At 36.6% G+C, this 15,890-nt stretch overlaps 1 long non-coding RNA gene across 1 annotated transcript in view; it reads right to left on the reverse strand.

Moving 5' to 3' along the window:
- Positions 1-15,020, reverse strand: part of LOC125282606 (uncharacterized) — a 65,751-nt gene extending 50,731 nt beyond the window's left edge. Inside the window, exons 1-2 of the long non-coding RNA XR_007189689.2 lie at positions 14,899-15,020; positions 14,441-14,527 (exon numbers count right to left, since the gene is read on the reverse strand). This is a non-coding gene — a long non-coding RNA (uncharacterized LOC125282606). The remainder of the gene's footprint in view (positions 1-14,440; positions 14,528-14,898) is intronic.
- Between the last annotated feature and the right edge of the window lie 870 nt (positions 15,021-15,890).

Consider the following 15,890-nt stretch of genomic DNA (forward strand, 5'->3'; position numbering starts at 1 on the left):
CCTCCTCCTACCCCTCAGACTCAAGCCTCCTACACGGTATCTCCCTGACTCGGAATATCAGCTGCCATTTAAGGTCGTACTTCTGTTCTTTCCGTTGTTATTTCCTTATAAGAGAAAAGGCAGTTCTTTACTGTATCGAAGAGTAGGAGAACCACATATTTTTGTCGCGTACAGCATGCTTCAGTTACTTATGTTACCTTCAGATCTCTGTAAGCACTTAGGTTTGTGATTCATAGTATAGTGCGTTAATGGCTGAGTCAAGGATGGAAGACCGGCCAATACCCATGATAGGGGAAAGAGGAAAAGGAGCCCAGAGAGATTCTAAAAAGGAATAACCAGAGGGTTAAGACCAAACCCGTAAGAATAGGACAGGAGGGATCAAGAGCATCCAGTTCAGGCTGTATGGTCGCTCTTAAGTCAAAGGCATTTGTGGATTTAATTGACAGAACTTCCAAAGAAGATCCTGCTCTCTTTAGATGATTCATCTCCATGTCTGATTCCTACTGTCAGGAAGAAACATAAATAAAGGATTTCACAGAGGGGGACCTGTCTTAACATGCCAGGATTTAGAGGATGCGGATACTAAATGCGGTAGCCAGATATTATTTTGGTGGTGGTGTCTTTTGGATTGAACAAGAATGTGGCTCCCACACATGTCCCGCTATTTAGAGCAAGGTTCAGGAGACAGAAGTGGGCAGGGAAGCTCCTGTCTCAGTGTGGATTGGGACTGAGCCCTTCAGCATAACGTTAGCCATCCATTGGCATGTCTCAGACCACCTGCCACTGATGGGTCCAAGAGTCTGACACGATACCTGAGCTCAGAACTGTGGCATGATAATATTCTTACTAAGCTTTGAATCTGTCCTAACGGCATCTCACTGTCAGGTCACATCACTGGCGTGGACACGTAAGATGAGTTCAAGTCCTAGGAATAAGGCTTTGAGAGGTTTTAGGTCCTATAAGGAAGTCATTTGCAATCAGCATTAACTGAGGGTACTCAGTTAATAATACAGATAACCTGAAGAAGGAGGAGGTTTTAACTTTCGAGTGCATCACGAAAGAATCAAAATCTGCTTGGGAATTAACAATCGAATATTCAAAGGAGGGGAACAAAATAAGCTCTGCTGTAGTTTTCCAAAAAATGCTGGACTCTGACTCCAAAACAGAAATAATTTTAAAAAGGATTTCTGCTTTATCACTCTTTTTTTTTGTATAATAATAAGGGAGAAGAAGAAACAAAAAGAAAAGACAGACTATTCTTGCCTGTCATTCTTGGAAGCAGGGGAGTGTTTGCTTTTCTTTTGTTCTTTCAAATCCCAGGGGTGCTATGCGGGCTGGAGTTTCTCTTTGCCTTTTCATCTGCCGGGAAATAGCACACAAAGGCAAGGCTTCCCTGAGCAGGGCAGAGACATTTGTGTTTTCTTTTTTCTATTCCCTGTTGAGCTGAGCCTTAAAAAAAAAAAAAAAAAATCTGCCCGCTGTGCTTCTCTTGTGTTGTAAGCACCATGACTTGTGTTTTCATTCTTTAGATATCACATTTCCCGTGTTTTACCATGTTAGCAAGTTAAAATTAATGCACATTTTAAAGTGTTCACAAGCAGAAAGTCTTTATTCCTTTGATTATGAATAAAGGTAGAGCTGCTAAAATACTCTGAGTAAATTTGTCTAGAATTAATGTATATAAAATATTCCATTTGTGATGTAGCCAGCCATAGCATGAACAAATCAAGTCTCTAAGATCTAAGATTTTGCAATAAATAAAATCATACGTATAGATATTAAACATCATAATGAGAATTTTATTTCTCCAGAGATATTGTCAAATATAGGACAAAATGGCCAACATGATATATAGGGCACAAATGACTTATTAGTACTTAAGAGTCTTAAAGAGGATCACTTTCTTACCCCCAAACTCATCAATCAAATCCCTCCCTAGAGAGGGAGACCAAGAGTGTGTCTAGTTTAGCTAAGATTTCCCCATAGGAAGCGTGAGGCTAAGAAGGAAGGAGGGGGACCTTGAGAGGGTGTAGCAGATCTGGTACAGACCTAAGAAAGATACTCGTACTCGAGCAGGTTGGCAGGGAAGACAGACTGAGAGAATGAGGGGCCGTGAATGTTTGGAATACCTAGCAAAGGATAAATAAATGGTGGCTCTTGTGATTAGGATAATATGGCCCCCAATTGCAATAGATCTTGTTATTTATAAAACATGATACTTTACATGTATTTTGCCTATCTTTTATTCTTTGAGGTATACTGTGTATTGTCCTATATGATCCTCAGGAAAACCCTGGTGAGGCAGTAATAGAAGGCTATAATTTTATTAATATTCTCATTTTACAGGTAAAGAAGCAAGGCTTAGAGACCTGCCCACAATCACTCAGTGAAGGTAAACAATTTCTGGATCTAGAGTCCAAATCTTCTGTCTCTGCTCTGATGAGTTTTCACAAAGGGAGATCTCATGATTATGAACCCTTGGCCTTTTAGTGGGGGTATGTTCTTTCATCAGTGTTTTAAAACTATCTATAGATACCTTGAGATCATTAGGCTTTTGCCTGGTTTTTTATATTTTATGGGGTTAATTATAACCAGTCTTGAGATTGTCATCACCTTTCCCTAATCTTTCATTGACTCAATAACCATTTATCGAAAGAGAAAATAGAAGACATTCAATATATGATTATTGAATCAATTGAAAGACCTACTACGGGCATAGCAAGATCAGTGTACTTCTGGCTTACCGCTAATCGTAACATACAAAAAGCAATGATTTGCTTCTCACATTTTTTTGATTTTATGGTGATGAGACCCACCTTCTGCTACAAAGTTCCCAAAGGCTAAAAACTATTTTCTTCATAATTTACCTTCAACTATGGTAGTAGACAGGTGGCTGAGATTGTTACTGCAAGGAAATCAAGCGTGGAAAAGAAGTAAAGAAGCACAGGCAGGAGGGTTCCGTCTGAGGGTTACAGCAGCAGCAACCAGAGTCCAGTAACAGTGACAGAACAACCGTAGTAGAATGTCCGGTGCCCGTGACTAGCGGGGCCAAGGGTGGCATTGTTCTGGTCAGGTTCTAGGTGTCATTTTGATTGTGATTCTGGCTCTCCAACTGTGTGCTTCCTGCCTATCTTCTAAGCCTATTTCTCCAGCTATCCTGGCTCTTCTGAGATCCATGTGATAGCCTTCCAGTGAATGCCTTTCTGCCTAAATTGGCTAGAGTTAGTTTCTGTAGCTTGCATCTAAAAAAAATCCCAATTGATGATTTGCACAGCTGAATTTATTTGTTCAGGTCACAAGTATCTATGGACTGAGTAATGTGTGCTCATCACTATCCTATGATCCACAAGATAGTTGCTTTTATGAAGGTGAAATTTTAGTTAGGAGTAGAAAGACCATAAATAAGAAAATAAATAAGTGAATAAACTAATTCAGCTAGTGACAAAAATAGTGGAGAAAAATAGCACGGACCTAGGGGAAGGTAACTAGGCAGCAAGGCTGTTCCACTCAGGATTGGGAGGTTTTAGAACATCTCTCTGAGGAGATGGTATTTGACCTGAGACCTGAGTGAAAAACAGTAACAACAACAGCAAAACAGTAATATGTAAGTCTCAGGGCAAGGCATTCCAGGTGAAGGGAACAGCAGGAGCAAGTGTCCTGAGGTGGGAATGAATTTGATGTGTTTGAGCAACAGTAAAAAGGAAAGTATGGGTGAGCCTAGTGTAGAAACAGGGAGGATTGTAAGATGCAGTCAGAGGCCAGAGCTTGTAGGCCCATGTAGGCAGTGGTTAGGGGTTCTGATTTTACTCTAAGTGCAACAGGCAGCCATTAGAAGATTTTAGGTAAGGAAGTGAAAAAAATTGATTCATATTTGAAAAAATGGTTGGATCACAAAAAGACAAGGGTGGAAACCACAAGACCTGTTGGGTGCAAGAACCCAGACCAGATGGAGTTTAGCAGGGACAAAGTGAAAAACCTAAATGCTTCCAGCTGCTTCTCTTACACCTCTGGAGAACAGTTTATGTTAATCAAGGACACTGTGGGCCAAGGCCACCATGTAAATGCTTGAATAAACACTTCCACTTTCAAGCAATTGAGAAAGTCAAGGCAGTTTCTTTGTTTAATTTTTGTGTAATTTTCCATTCCATTCAGCTGAAAGGAACAGTCAGGCAAACATCACTGCTCAGTTCTTCAGCTTTGTGATAGAAACAGAACATTATGCCCCCAAAACCAAAATTCATTTTCTGCACACTGAGATGTTTTCTTGGTTAATTCAAGGTTTCACGACAAAGCATGTTTGCTTAAAATTGTAAAAATATAGGCTGGTCAAAGTCATTATACAAACAGTTGTCTTAATCTAAAATATTTATGTATAAATGTATAATACTGTTTTGTGTATATTTAAACAAGCCAGATATTTTAGAAACATGGTGCCTCATGTTCCCTCATGTTCTTTATAATTAACTCCGTAAAACTAATACAAAAAATTATCAACAGCAAATACTGATTACTTATCACTATTTATTGATTCTATCAATACTTCTGTGAAACTCTACCTAATCTTAAATAAAATAAGAGTAAGAACAGTTTATGAAATAATTCAACAAAAAATGTTCTTATTTTGTCTTTCACAGCAATACGGAATTATTTGGTGCTTTTAAAAATTACTGATGGACAACAAGATGGATAATTAGGATATTATCTAATTAATAAATTGACTCACTTTGTCTCCTTGTAAAACTGGTTTGACTTTGAAATGATTAGTAAGATCAGTCAAATAATTGTCAACTCAGTTAATATATTTTTTAGTCCTCTTTGGATGAATTATTTCCTCTCAATTAATTATGCCTGAAGGAGATGTATTTTTGTATTTAGCTGTGCCAAATATCATTTTTAAATTTACTTTACAAGGATAGGGCCATATGGAAGTAAGTTTTAATTGGTCATAGTAGAAATATTGGTAATATCAATTTGATCTTAGGCAAAAAGATCAAAACTAAGAGATCAAAGATAAGATTCAGGTAGTAGTAAGGGAACAGGATCTAAGTTTTATGGAAAACATAAACTATATTAGATATTATGCTAGGCATACCAAATACATAAGCTCATCTATTTAAGACAAGAGCCCTGCAAAGAAGACTTTTTAGCCTATAGGTAAGGCAGCTTCAAAGGAAGACATATTTAATGAGTGGCTGAACCAAGATTACAATCTATGTCTATCTACCTACAAATATTTTGTGCTTTCTACAGATTCTCGTTAATTCTCCTGCAGTGTTCCTTCAGTGGTTAAGTCTAACTTTTTCTATTATTCCTGCCCCACCCCTACTCTAATTAGAACTTTCACACTATAGGTAAGTGCACCTGACACCTTAAAAAATATTTGCTTTTCTTCTGATTGTGAAAGTGATATATATACTTGCAGAAACCTTGGGAACCACAGAGGAATTTTAAAAAGTAAATATTGTATGTTCTTGGAACATAAAAATAACCTCCATAAAGGTTTTGATGTCATTAATGTCTTTCTCTTCAGTATTTTTCATACAAAATGGGGATTACATTTCAGCTCTAGTTTCATATTCTGCTGTGTTTATCTGTTATTGTACCATTATGTTTTTTTCTATTTCACCAAATATCCTTTGAAAATGTAATATTTAGGGATACCTGGGTAGCTCAGTCAGTTAAGCATCTGCTCGAGTCATGATCCCAAGGTCCTAGATGGAGTCCTGGACTCCAGCTCCTTGCTCAGCAGAGAGCCTGCTTCTCTCTCTGCCTGCCACTCCCCCTGCTTGTGCATGCTCTCTCTCTCTCTCCCTCTCTCTGACAAATAAATAAATAAAATTTAAAAAGAAAAAAGAAAATGTAATATTTGTATGGTGCAAACCACCCTTTTGAATGGATGCACTAGGATACATTTAATCATTCTCTCATATAGGAATATTATAATCTTAATCAATTTTTCCTCTTATTTAATCATATTATAATAAGCATACCCATTTGCCCACTTTTCTGATTATTTGCTGAAAATACATTACTATAAGTAGAAAAATCACTGTATTTAAAACACAATATTTTTAAAAACGCTTTTAATACGTTTTGCCAAATTTCTCTGGTTGTTTTCCATAAAAGTTGTAACAATTTGTTCTCTTACCCGTCTTCAACATGCTACACCCACAAAATAACTGCAAATTTGAGAAACAAAAATGGCATCTAATTATGGTTTTAATTTGAATTTTAGCTTACTAGTGCATTTGGATCTTTTAAAATATGTTTATTTGTTCTTTGCATCTCTTCTATAAGTTGGCCTCATGTTTTTTGGCTTTTGCTACTAATTTGAGTGGGAGAATGTTTGCTTCCTCTTTTAAAATTTTCTTGAAGGGCTTTTATATGAATAGAATGATCTGGTTTTAGAATGTTTGCTAGGAATTCACCTGTGAATCCATTTCCCCGGATTTATTCTTTGTAGATAGATTGTATAATGTTAATCCAATTTATTCAATGGTTATAATACATAGAAGATTTTTTTTTTTAGTTCATTTTGGTAAGTTCTATTTTTCTAGGAAGATACCGATTTTATTTAAGGTTTACATTTTACTGCATAAAGTTGATTTTTAATACTTCTTTAGAGGTTAAATAATTTTCCTATTTTATTTGGCTCTTAGTTTTGCTTAGAATTTTCTTACAATAAATGTTAGTTTTTTGGTGGCTGTTTTGTTGTAAGTAGTTAATTTTATCATCTTGTTCCCCTCCCCCACTTTGGCCTACCTAAAAAAAAAGTTCAAATCAAGTTACTCTTGGGGCCCCTGGGTGGCTCAGTCGGTTGGGCGTCTGCCTTCGGCTCAGGTCATGATCGCAGGGTCCTGGGATTGAGCCCCACAACAGGCTCCTTGCTCAGTGGGGAGTCTGCTTCTCCCTCTGCCTCTTCCCCCCTCCCCTGGCTTTTGCTCTCTCTCAAATAAATTAATAAAATCTTTTTTAAAAAAATCAAGTTACTCTTAAGTTTTTCTTTTTGTCTTTTCTTTTTGTTTCTGATATAATATTATCTATTTTACAAATCTGCTGTGGAATTTGAGGGATGCAGTGATAAAAAACAGAGGAAGCATGATGAGCAGTGAGTAATGTATAGAATTGTTGAGTCATTATATTGTACACCTGAAACTAATATTAACATTGTATGTTAATTACATTGGAATTAAAAAAAAAAAAAAAGAATGCTAAGGTGGGGGGCAGCAGTTCGCCAGGACTGCCATAACAAAATACCATAAACTGAGTGGCTTAACCAACAGAAACACTTATCCCAATTCTGGATGCTGGAAGTCAAAATCAAAGTTTCAATAGCTTCAATCTCTTCTGAAGAATCTCTCTTTGACCTACAGGTGGTCACCCCACTACTGCTTCTCCACTGGCCATCTGTGTGCGTGCTCTCCTGTCACTTTGTGTCCTAAATTCTTCTTGTTGTAAGGACACCAGTGAGATTGGATTAGGGCCCACTGTAACGGCCTCATTTTAATTTAATTACTTCTTTAAAAAGCTCTACCATTGAATACAATCACTTCTGAGATAACTGAGGTTGGGTCTTCAACATATATTTGTGGAGTGGCACAATTCAGCCCATGGTGCCATGGTCCTGAGAATTTATGGGTCATCACTGTGGAGCTCACTCAGTAAAAGCTCCAGGAGCGGTTAGAAACTTGGGCCTTAAATGAAAATGCAGAGGAAAAAGAACACGTGTTCAGTATTATTGCTTAGATTATTCAAAACCTCTATTATTTGTTTTTACTACTCCATCTAAAATGGACTGATGATGGGATGAAGTTTCTCACCACGTTACTTGTTGCTGTGTGAATTTCTAATAATGTCTCTTTACTTCTAATACTACAATGCTATATTAATATGCACTTAAAAGTATGTGATGAACTAATTTCAGTTTAGAGGTAAGAGATTATGTTGTGAAGTTCAAGAATCCAACAATGATACAATTAAAAGAAATTCCCTCTGACCTTTAATTAATGATTTCATCTTTTACTACTCTAGCTAGCTTTTAAACTTTCATTGCATTTTTTTATAAGAATTTTAGTGGGTAGCTTGTAGGCATAATCAAGAATGTTTAGCCACAAATCCCTTTTATCTGATACCTGCTCAAGCGATCAATGCCATCTGGATATACACTGACTACTTTTTCTATCTTGCTACCTATCACCGTTATCATTCCCCAAAGTTTTCATTTTTTAATGGAGGTATAATTGGCATATAACTTTATATGAGTTTCGTGTGTACAACATAACGATTTGACACTTGTTTATATTGCAAAATGATCACCACAATAAGACTAGTTAACAACCGTTATCACACAGCTACAAAACTTTTTTTCTTGTGATGAGAACTTTTAAGATGTACTCTCTTAGCAACTTCCAATTATGCAATACATTGTTATGAACTATAGTTTCCATACTGTATGTTACATCCGCAGGACTTACTTATTTTATAACTTGAAGTTTGTACCTTTTGGCTTTCTTCACTCATTTTGCCCGCTCCACCCCACCTCTGGCAATAACTACTAATCCGTTCTCTATATCTGTGAGCTCAGGTTTTTTGTTTTGTTTTGCTTTGCTTTTTGGTTCCCCATAAAAGTAAAAGCATATGGAATTTGTCTTTCTCTCTCTGACTTATTTCACTTAGCATAATGCCCTCAAGGTCTGTTCATGTTGTTGCAAATGGCAAGATTTCCTTCTTTTTAGTGGTTGAACAATATTTCATTGTATACATGCACACACATATATATCATGCTTTCTTTATCCATTCATTGATGGACATAGGTTATTTCCATATCTTGGCTGTGGTATATAAACGCTGCAGTGAACTTAGGGGCACATGTGTCTTTTTGAATCAGTGTTTGCATTGTCTGCAGATAAATTCGCAGAAGTGGAATTGGGGGACATATGGTGGTTCTATTTTTAAATTTTTGAGGAACCTCCGTATTTTCTATAGTAACTGTACCAATTTACATTCCTACCAACAGTGCACAAAGGTTTCTTTTCTTCACATCCTTGCCAGTACTTACTATTTCTTGTCTTTTTGAGAATAGCTATTCTAACAGATACAAGGTGCTGTGTCATTGTGTTTTGATTTGCATTTCCCTGATGATGAGTGATGTTGAGCACTTTTTTGTGTATCGGTTGCCTTCCAACCTGGCAAGTTTTTATTGTAACTATTCTCTCTTTTTTTCCCTGCCTCAGTGTGTTACTAAGACTAATCCCTCTACCTACATTTCTTTTGCTGTTCCCTCCCACCTCCCAGGGCACTGGTCTCTACTGTACGGTTTAGGCTTTCTAGGAGGTGCCAGTGAACATTCTTTTGGGGAGCAGGGAAAATGCTAGAACTACTAGTTACATTTATTTTATCTCCTCTTCAATTGTTTTTGTTTATGTTTAATAATTATATTCTATAACGTATAATGTATAATTACATAGTACAGGTATAATTTACCAATAAACACCTGTGTAAATGGTTTATTAAATGAACAGAACTCATCAGGGTGTGCCAGAGATTCAATGATATGCATGCAGAATGTTTAGTGGGGAATGCTCTCAGGATCAACATCCATGGAGGTTGAAGGAGCCAGGATTGCACCATGGGTCTCAACTGGGGAAGATTTTGCACCCCAGGATATATTTAGCAACATGTGGAAATATACTGGCATCTAGTGGGTAGAAGTCAAGGATGATAGTAAATATCCTATAATGCACAGGGTAGCCTCTCTAACAAACAATTAGCCAACTCAAAAAGTCAGTAATGCTGCGTTTGAGAAACCCTGAGGTAGAAGGAGAAGTTGGGTGACAATCACAGCCAAAGCCTCACTTCATTCAGTGGTGAGCTCTGGAGTTGGGAGGGTCCTTTGGCGTCCAGCATGGACCAGTCATTGGATACAGGCTGCCTCCAGGAAGGGAGCATGACCTCAGGAATGGTCTGTTTTTGAAAGCTATATAAATGCCTACAGTGTGCGATTTTTTGTATATAACTTCCTTTGCTCAACATTATATTTATGACATTCATGTTGTTGCATACAGCTGTAGTTACCTCTTTATTATTGCTAGAGACTATTTCACTACATGAATATATCACGTATTTTACCATTCTACTAGAGGTGAACCTTTGAGATGTTTCTGATTTTCTCCTATTACAAATAATGCTGCTGTGAACTTTACTCTCTACATCTCTAGCTACACGTGTGCATGTATTTATATTGGGTATGTACCTAAAAGTAGAAGTGCTGAGTCATTGGTTTTTACATATTTTCAACTGTAGTGGATAATGGCAAATAGTCTTCCAAAGTTGGTTATATCAACTTATACTCACCAGGAGCGTGTAAGTGTTCCATGTCCTTGTGAACACGTGGTATTATCAATCTTTTTAATGTTAGCATTTTGATGGGTTTGTAGGGGTACCACAATGTGATATAATTGCATTCTCCTAACGCCTGACGAGGTCATCGTGTGTTTATGGTCATTTGAATATTTTATTTAGTGAAAACCTATTTAAATCTGTTGCTCATTTTTCTATGTTGTTGCCTCTTCTTATTGCTTGATAGAGTTCATCATAATCTGGATACAACGCCTTTATTACTTACTATGTTTTGCAAATATCTTCCCCTATTTTCATGTTCTGGAAGTCTTTAATGAAAGGAAGTTAGTAATTTTAATCCAGATTTTTCATTTTTTCCTGCACAGTGTTTTTTATTTACCACTTAATAGCCTAGATCATGAGCATATTCTCCTTCAGAAACTTGGCTGTATTGTCTGTCATATTTAGATCAACCATCTACTTAGAACTGATTTTTATGTATCGTGAGAGGCAGAGACTTAAAATTCTATTTTGTTTCCAAGTGGATGTCTAATTTGCCCAGAATAATTTTGTTCAAAATATTGAACTTTCTGTTCTTAATGCCTACTTTGTCGAATATTGAGTCCATAAATGCAAGGGTCTTTTTCTGTTCTGTTTTATTGGTATATTTGTCCATTCTTTCCCTTAATTAATGGAGCTTTATAATAAGTCTTGATATCCAGTAGAGCAAATAATCCAATCTTGTTTTTCTTTTTTTTACTAAGTTTTTAATTTTAATTTCCCTGGAATTACCATACAGTGTTGTATTAGTTTCAGGTGCACAATATAGAGATTCAATAATTCTATACACTACTCAATGCTCATCATAAGTGTACGCTTTTAACATTTTACATTTACATTCCCATCAATGTATAAAGGTTCCAGGTGTTCCACATCCTCATCATCATTTGGTGTTGTCAGGTTTTAAAATTTTTGCCATTCTGGTGGTCATATGATGAAGTTTCCTTGTGGCTTTAATTTGCCTTTCTCTGATGAATAATGATGTGGACAGTGTTTGCATGTCTTTGTTGACCATTTGTATATCTTGTTTTATGAATTGTCTATCCAAATCTTTTGTCTGTTTTTTAAATTGGGGTGTATATCTTCTTATTATTGAGACAATCTTTTTATATAACTTTAGCTGCCAGTTTTGCAGATATTTTCCTTCAATACATAGGTTGTCTATTCATTTCTTAATAGTGTCTTTTAATAAGCAGTGTTTGATGCAGTGTAACTTAGCAATTTTATTTAATTGATAATGCATTCTGTGGCCCATCTGTATTCTCCTAAATTTTCTTCTAAAAGCTTTATGATGTTAGGTTTTACATATGTATTTATGATGTGCCTCAAATTAATATTTGTAATGTAAATGATTGACACAGTTGGATTGGGTCTACCATTTTATTTTTGGCTATCTGTATGTCCTTCTGTTTTCCTTTAGCTTATTTGAATAATTTTTGGAATCCCATTTGAATTTACCTATTGACTTTTGAGCTATACCTCTTTGTATTAATTTTTATTGGTTGCCATAGGAATTGAAATAGATACCCTTAACTTTTCACAGCTTACTTAAAATATTGTACCACTTCACATTACATAGCCATTTTGTAATTTGTTCTACTCAACACTTTATACTAGAGTTTCCATACATACTTCATGTTTTTTCCCTAAATCCCATAAGACAAGGTTTTAATATTTGGTTAAATAGTCATGAGTATTTTTTAAAATGAAAAGAAAAAAATTTTATATTTCCCGACATATTTACCTTCATAATCAATCAGCTATGAAGTTCTTTCAGTTCTTTCTACGTGTATTTTATAACATCATTTTTCTCTTTATTGATCATCTTGTTTGTCTGCATAGTACCTCATGACTAGACAATGCCTCCTATCTAATCACCTTTCCTTCAGACTCCCTGTTCTCAGATCTCTCCCAAACATTGTAATGAGGAATGCAGTAGCAATGAGGAGTCCCTGCGCAATCTGAGAAGAAAGTTAACATGTATAACCTAACTCAGTAAATTGCCTGAAAGTCGAGCCTATTTTTAACAATTTTATATTCTATGCATTGCCTTGTATTGGGCTTTGTACAAAGAAGGCACTCAATGAATATTTATTAGATTGTTGGATGAACAAAGAAACTGTTTTTTCTTACCCACAATGAAGGAGAACCTGTGTTGCTAAAACAAAGTTATTACTCTGAAAACTGATAATGGCAACTAACAAGAGATGCATTATATGTTATCGCTTCTCAGTAAAAATAAACAAGCAACGAACAAATCTATTTCGCTTTGTGCATAAAATAAAGAATGATTATAGCCAGTCAAGAGAATCCTATGGGAAAAGGGAGGAAAAACTGAATCTTCCAGAAATCTGTCTATCATAAATGTCATATCATATAAATCAATCACAGGCAGTTTAATTTCAGAACGAAGAGAACTAAAAGTTGATCTGTATTCAGGTTTTAAAATTCATCATCTAGTATTATTGCCACAAACATGGTATCAGCTTCTGTATGTCTCCAAGTGCCTGTTTTATTTTCTAAAAGATGCAAACTGAGATGCTAAATGGCATTTTTTTTCATCTTCTTCTTCTTTTTTACTTTTTGTGTTCTTTTTGTGGAAGCAGGTACATTTTATGCTCGTTCAGCTAAACTGCTGAATTTATAAGCTGAGAAGGGACTCCTCAAAAGGACAGATAGGAGGGGTCTCAGATTAACTCAACAGCTGGATTTCTACCCCAACTAAGACCCGCTAAGAAAAATGAGCTATGGGGAGCTAAAGAGAAAAGGAGGACAGTTTAATTAAAATTGGCTCAGGATGGAAACCTTAATGAATTGCAGTCCCAGCGTGGAGCAGTTCGCGAGACCCTAGAGTCCTAAGGGAACTGTCAATAATAAAGATGCAATTATCTGAACTGATTGCTCACAAGGCTCAACTTGTTTTCAATAGTGCCACGTGTTGTTTCTCAGGGCATAATGATTTGGCGGAGAAATAACCTGGCAGAATGTGCTGAAAATAGCTGCTTTATAATTACATTGCTACTTTCTGTAAATCTGATAATGAGGTAATATCTGGTATGCAAAAATTAATCATGCATTCAGAGAGTTCTATATTAAATGTCACAGGAGTGAAATTTCCACTCAGTAGATACAACCTAGTCACAAAAACCTCTAGGAAACGGAGTTCAAAAACCAATTATGGATATAAAGAAGCCAGATTTGCCTCCAGGTCTATAATGTCAATCTTATTAGATCAGAGAGGAAAATTTCAATCTAGTGAAAGGACACAGCCTCGTGCTGCCCCTGCAGTGTCCTGAATGGATCTGATGGGCGACAGGGGCTGAGTGAATCTTTGGGAACTCGTGCAGGTGTCCAGTGTGTTTATCCTGCTGTTAATTAAAGCCCCACGTTAGTTTACTACCACTTCCGTAACAAATTGCCACCAACAAAGTAATATAACGATAAACGTTTATCATTTTACAATTCTGTAGGTCAGAAGTCTAACATGTGTCCTCAGGGCTGCATCACTTCTAAAGGTGTTAGGGGAGAATCTATTTTCTTGCCTTTTCCAGTCTTCAGAGGTTGTCTACATTTCTTGACCCATGGTACCTTTCTCCACCTTTAAAGCCAACAATGTCACACCTTCTTTCCTCTTTGACCTCTGCTTTGATATGCGCATCTCTCTGACTCCAGTCCTCCCACCTCCTGCTTAAAAGGACTCTTCTGATCACAGTGGACCCACCCGAATAATCCAGGATAATCTCCCCATCTCAAGATCCTTAATGTAATCACACCTGGATGATCTCTTTTACCAGGCAAGATACCATATTTACAGGTTCTGGGAATAGGATGTGGACATCTTTGAGGGGCCATTATTCAGTTTTCTATACCTCCCAAAAGGGCAAAAAGATTTATCGTAGAAATTAGCAACCTTCAGGTACTACAAGGTACAGACTTGTAGTATTTTATACTTTCTCGATGTTGTAATAGCTACATCCATTGGTTGTGTCAGCTGTGAATGCCAGAATACTACAGGGTAGCTTAAATTCAGTCAGGAGATTACCTCTCATACAACCGGGAAGTCCAGGCAAAGGAGTTTCTCTTTTCCTTCTCTGCTGTCTGTAGAGGTGACTGAGGCACCTTAGGTGTCCTGCCAGGTTTCCAGGCATGAAAAAGCAAAGCAGAAGAGGCAGTGCTAATAGACTTCCACTTACATCCTTCCCCATCCTTCTCAATCAGTGACTGGATAAGACTGGCTGTCCTGTGTTTTTAAAAATGTGTCCCCCTGCTCACCCAGTTCTCCACAAGAGTCCCCCCCATTTAAATCAACCACAGTACATTTGCATGTGTCCCAAAAAACAAATATTCTAAAATAAAATTATTTAAACAGACCCAAATGATAGTTATGGTTATAGTTTTCTTCTAAGCAAATTAGCTGATTAAGTGACTGAATCAACAGGTTATCTCATCACTTTGTAAGTACAGCCTCTTGTAGCCCACACCACTTTTCTAGGTACTTACCCTTCATGGTCACAATGGCTGTAGATTGAGGGCAGCTATTTTGTCCAACATATCTGTGGCTCCTGTCCACACTTGATAGGTTGGGTTGGGTCAAAAATCCCCGTCTCCTCTCTGGACCCCACTTGTTGGCCACAGTTGATTCACCTAAGACTGAACAACAGCTGTTTAAACATAGCCAGTCTTTTGCGTCAGAATTCTAAAATTAGAACTGAGAGAGAGATTACTCTCTTCCTAGATGGCTCAATTATAATACATAAATCAGGGAACTATTGATCTCCATGTTTCATGTGTTGACTGGGGAGCAGAGGAAGTTAGTCCTCAGAGAAAAACTGTGGAGTAGAAAAGCAGAAAGGAATACAGACAAAGCCCTGGTTCTAGATCATTCTGGGAGCCCAGCCACATTCCTGTGCTGGGTTTGGGTTCTGACTTTTAGTTATGAGAATGCTAGGGTTAGTTAAATGTAGCGTTCTATATTTACAACCAGATATAACTCTATGAAATGTAGGATTTTTACTGATCCATTAAAAAAAAGTCTGTAAAAGGAATACTGATGTTATAACAAAAGAAATCACTGATTAACTCAAAGGGATAATTACAACTGCTGGACTAGATATAATTAATCAAACTGTAGTCTTATTTTTAATAAATTTTCACTACATCATACAGTATAGTAGAATGTGGTAAGGCATTTGAAATAGCAATAGTAAAATTCAGGACATACGCATAAAATATGGAGGAGTGCCATATATCAAAAAGCAAATTTGAAATATTTTTATAGAAATGAGATAAATGTTTATTTCAGGCTTTATTTCAAACCTCTGGCATAGATGAGACAGTGTAGTTTAATAAGAGTTATTATCATTAAAAGGTTTGGTTTGGGATTTGCTAAGTTTGGAAATTAAGAAAGTGCCATATTCGTATTACTCACAGGAAACCATCTCTTAATATTTGAAACGAAAATAACTTTATCAATCTTACTTTCAGTAGCTTAC

Source organism: Ursus arctos, unplaced genomic scaffold, assembly GCF_023065955.2.
Source record: "Ursus arctos isolate Adak ecotype North America unplaced genomic scaffold, UrsArc2.0 scaffold_21, whole genome shotgun sequence".
Taxonomy (NCBI): Eukaryota; Metazoa; Chordata; class Mammalia; order Carnivora; family Ursidae; genus Ursus; species Ursus arctos.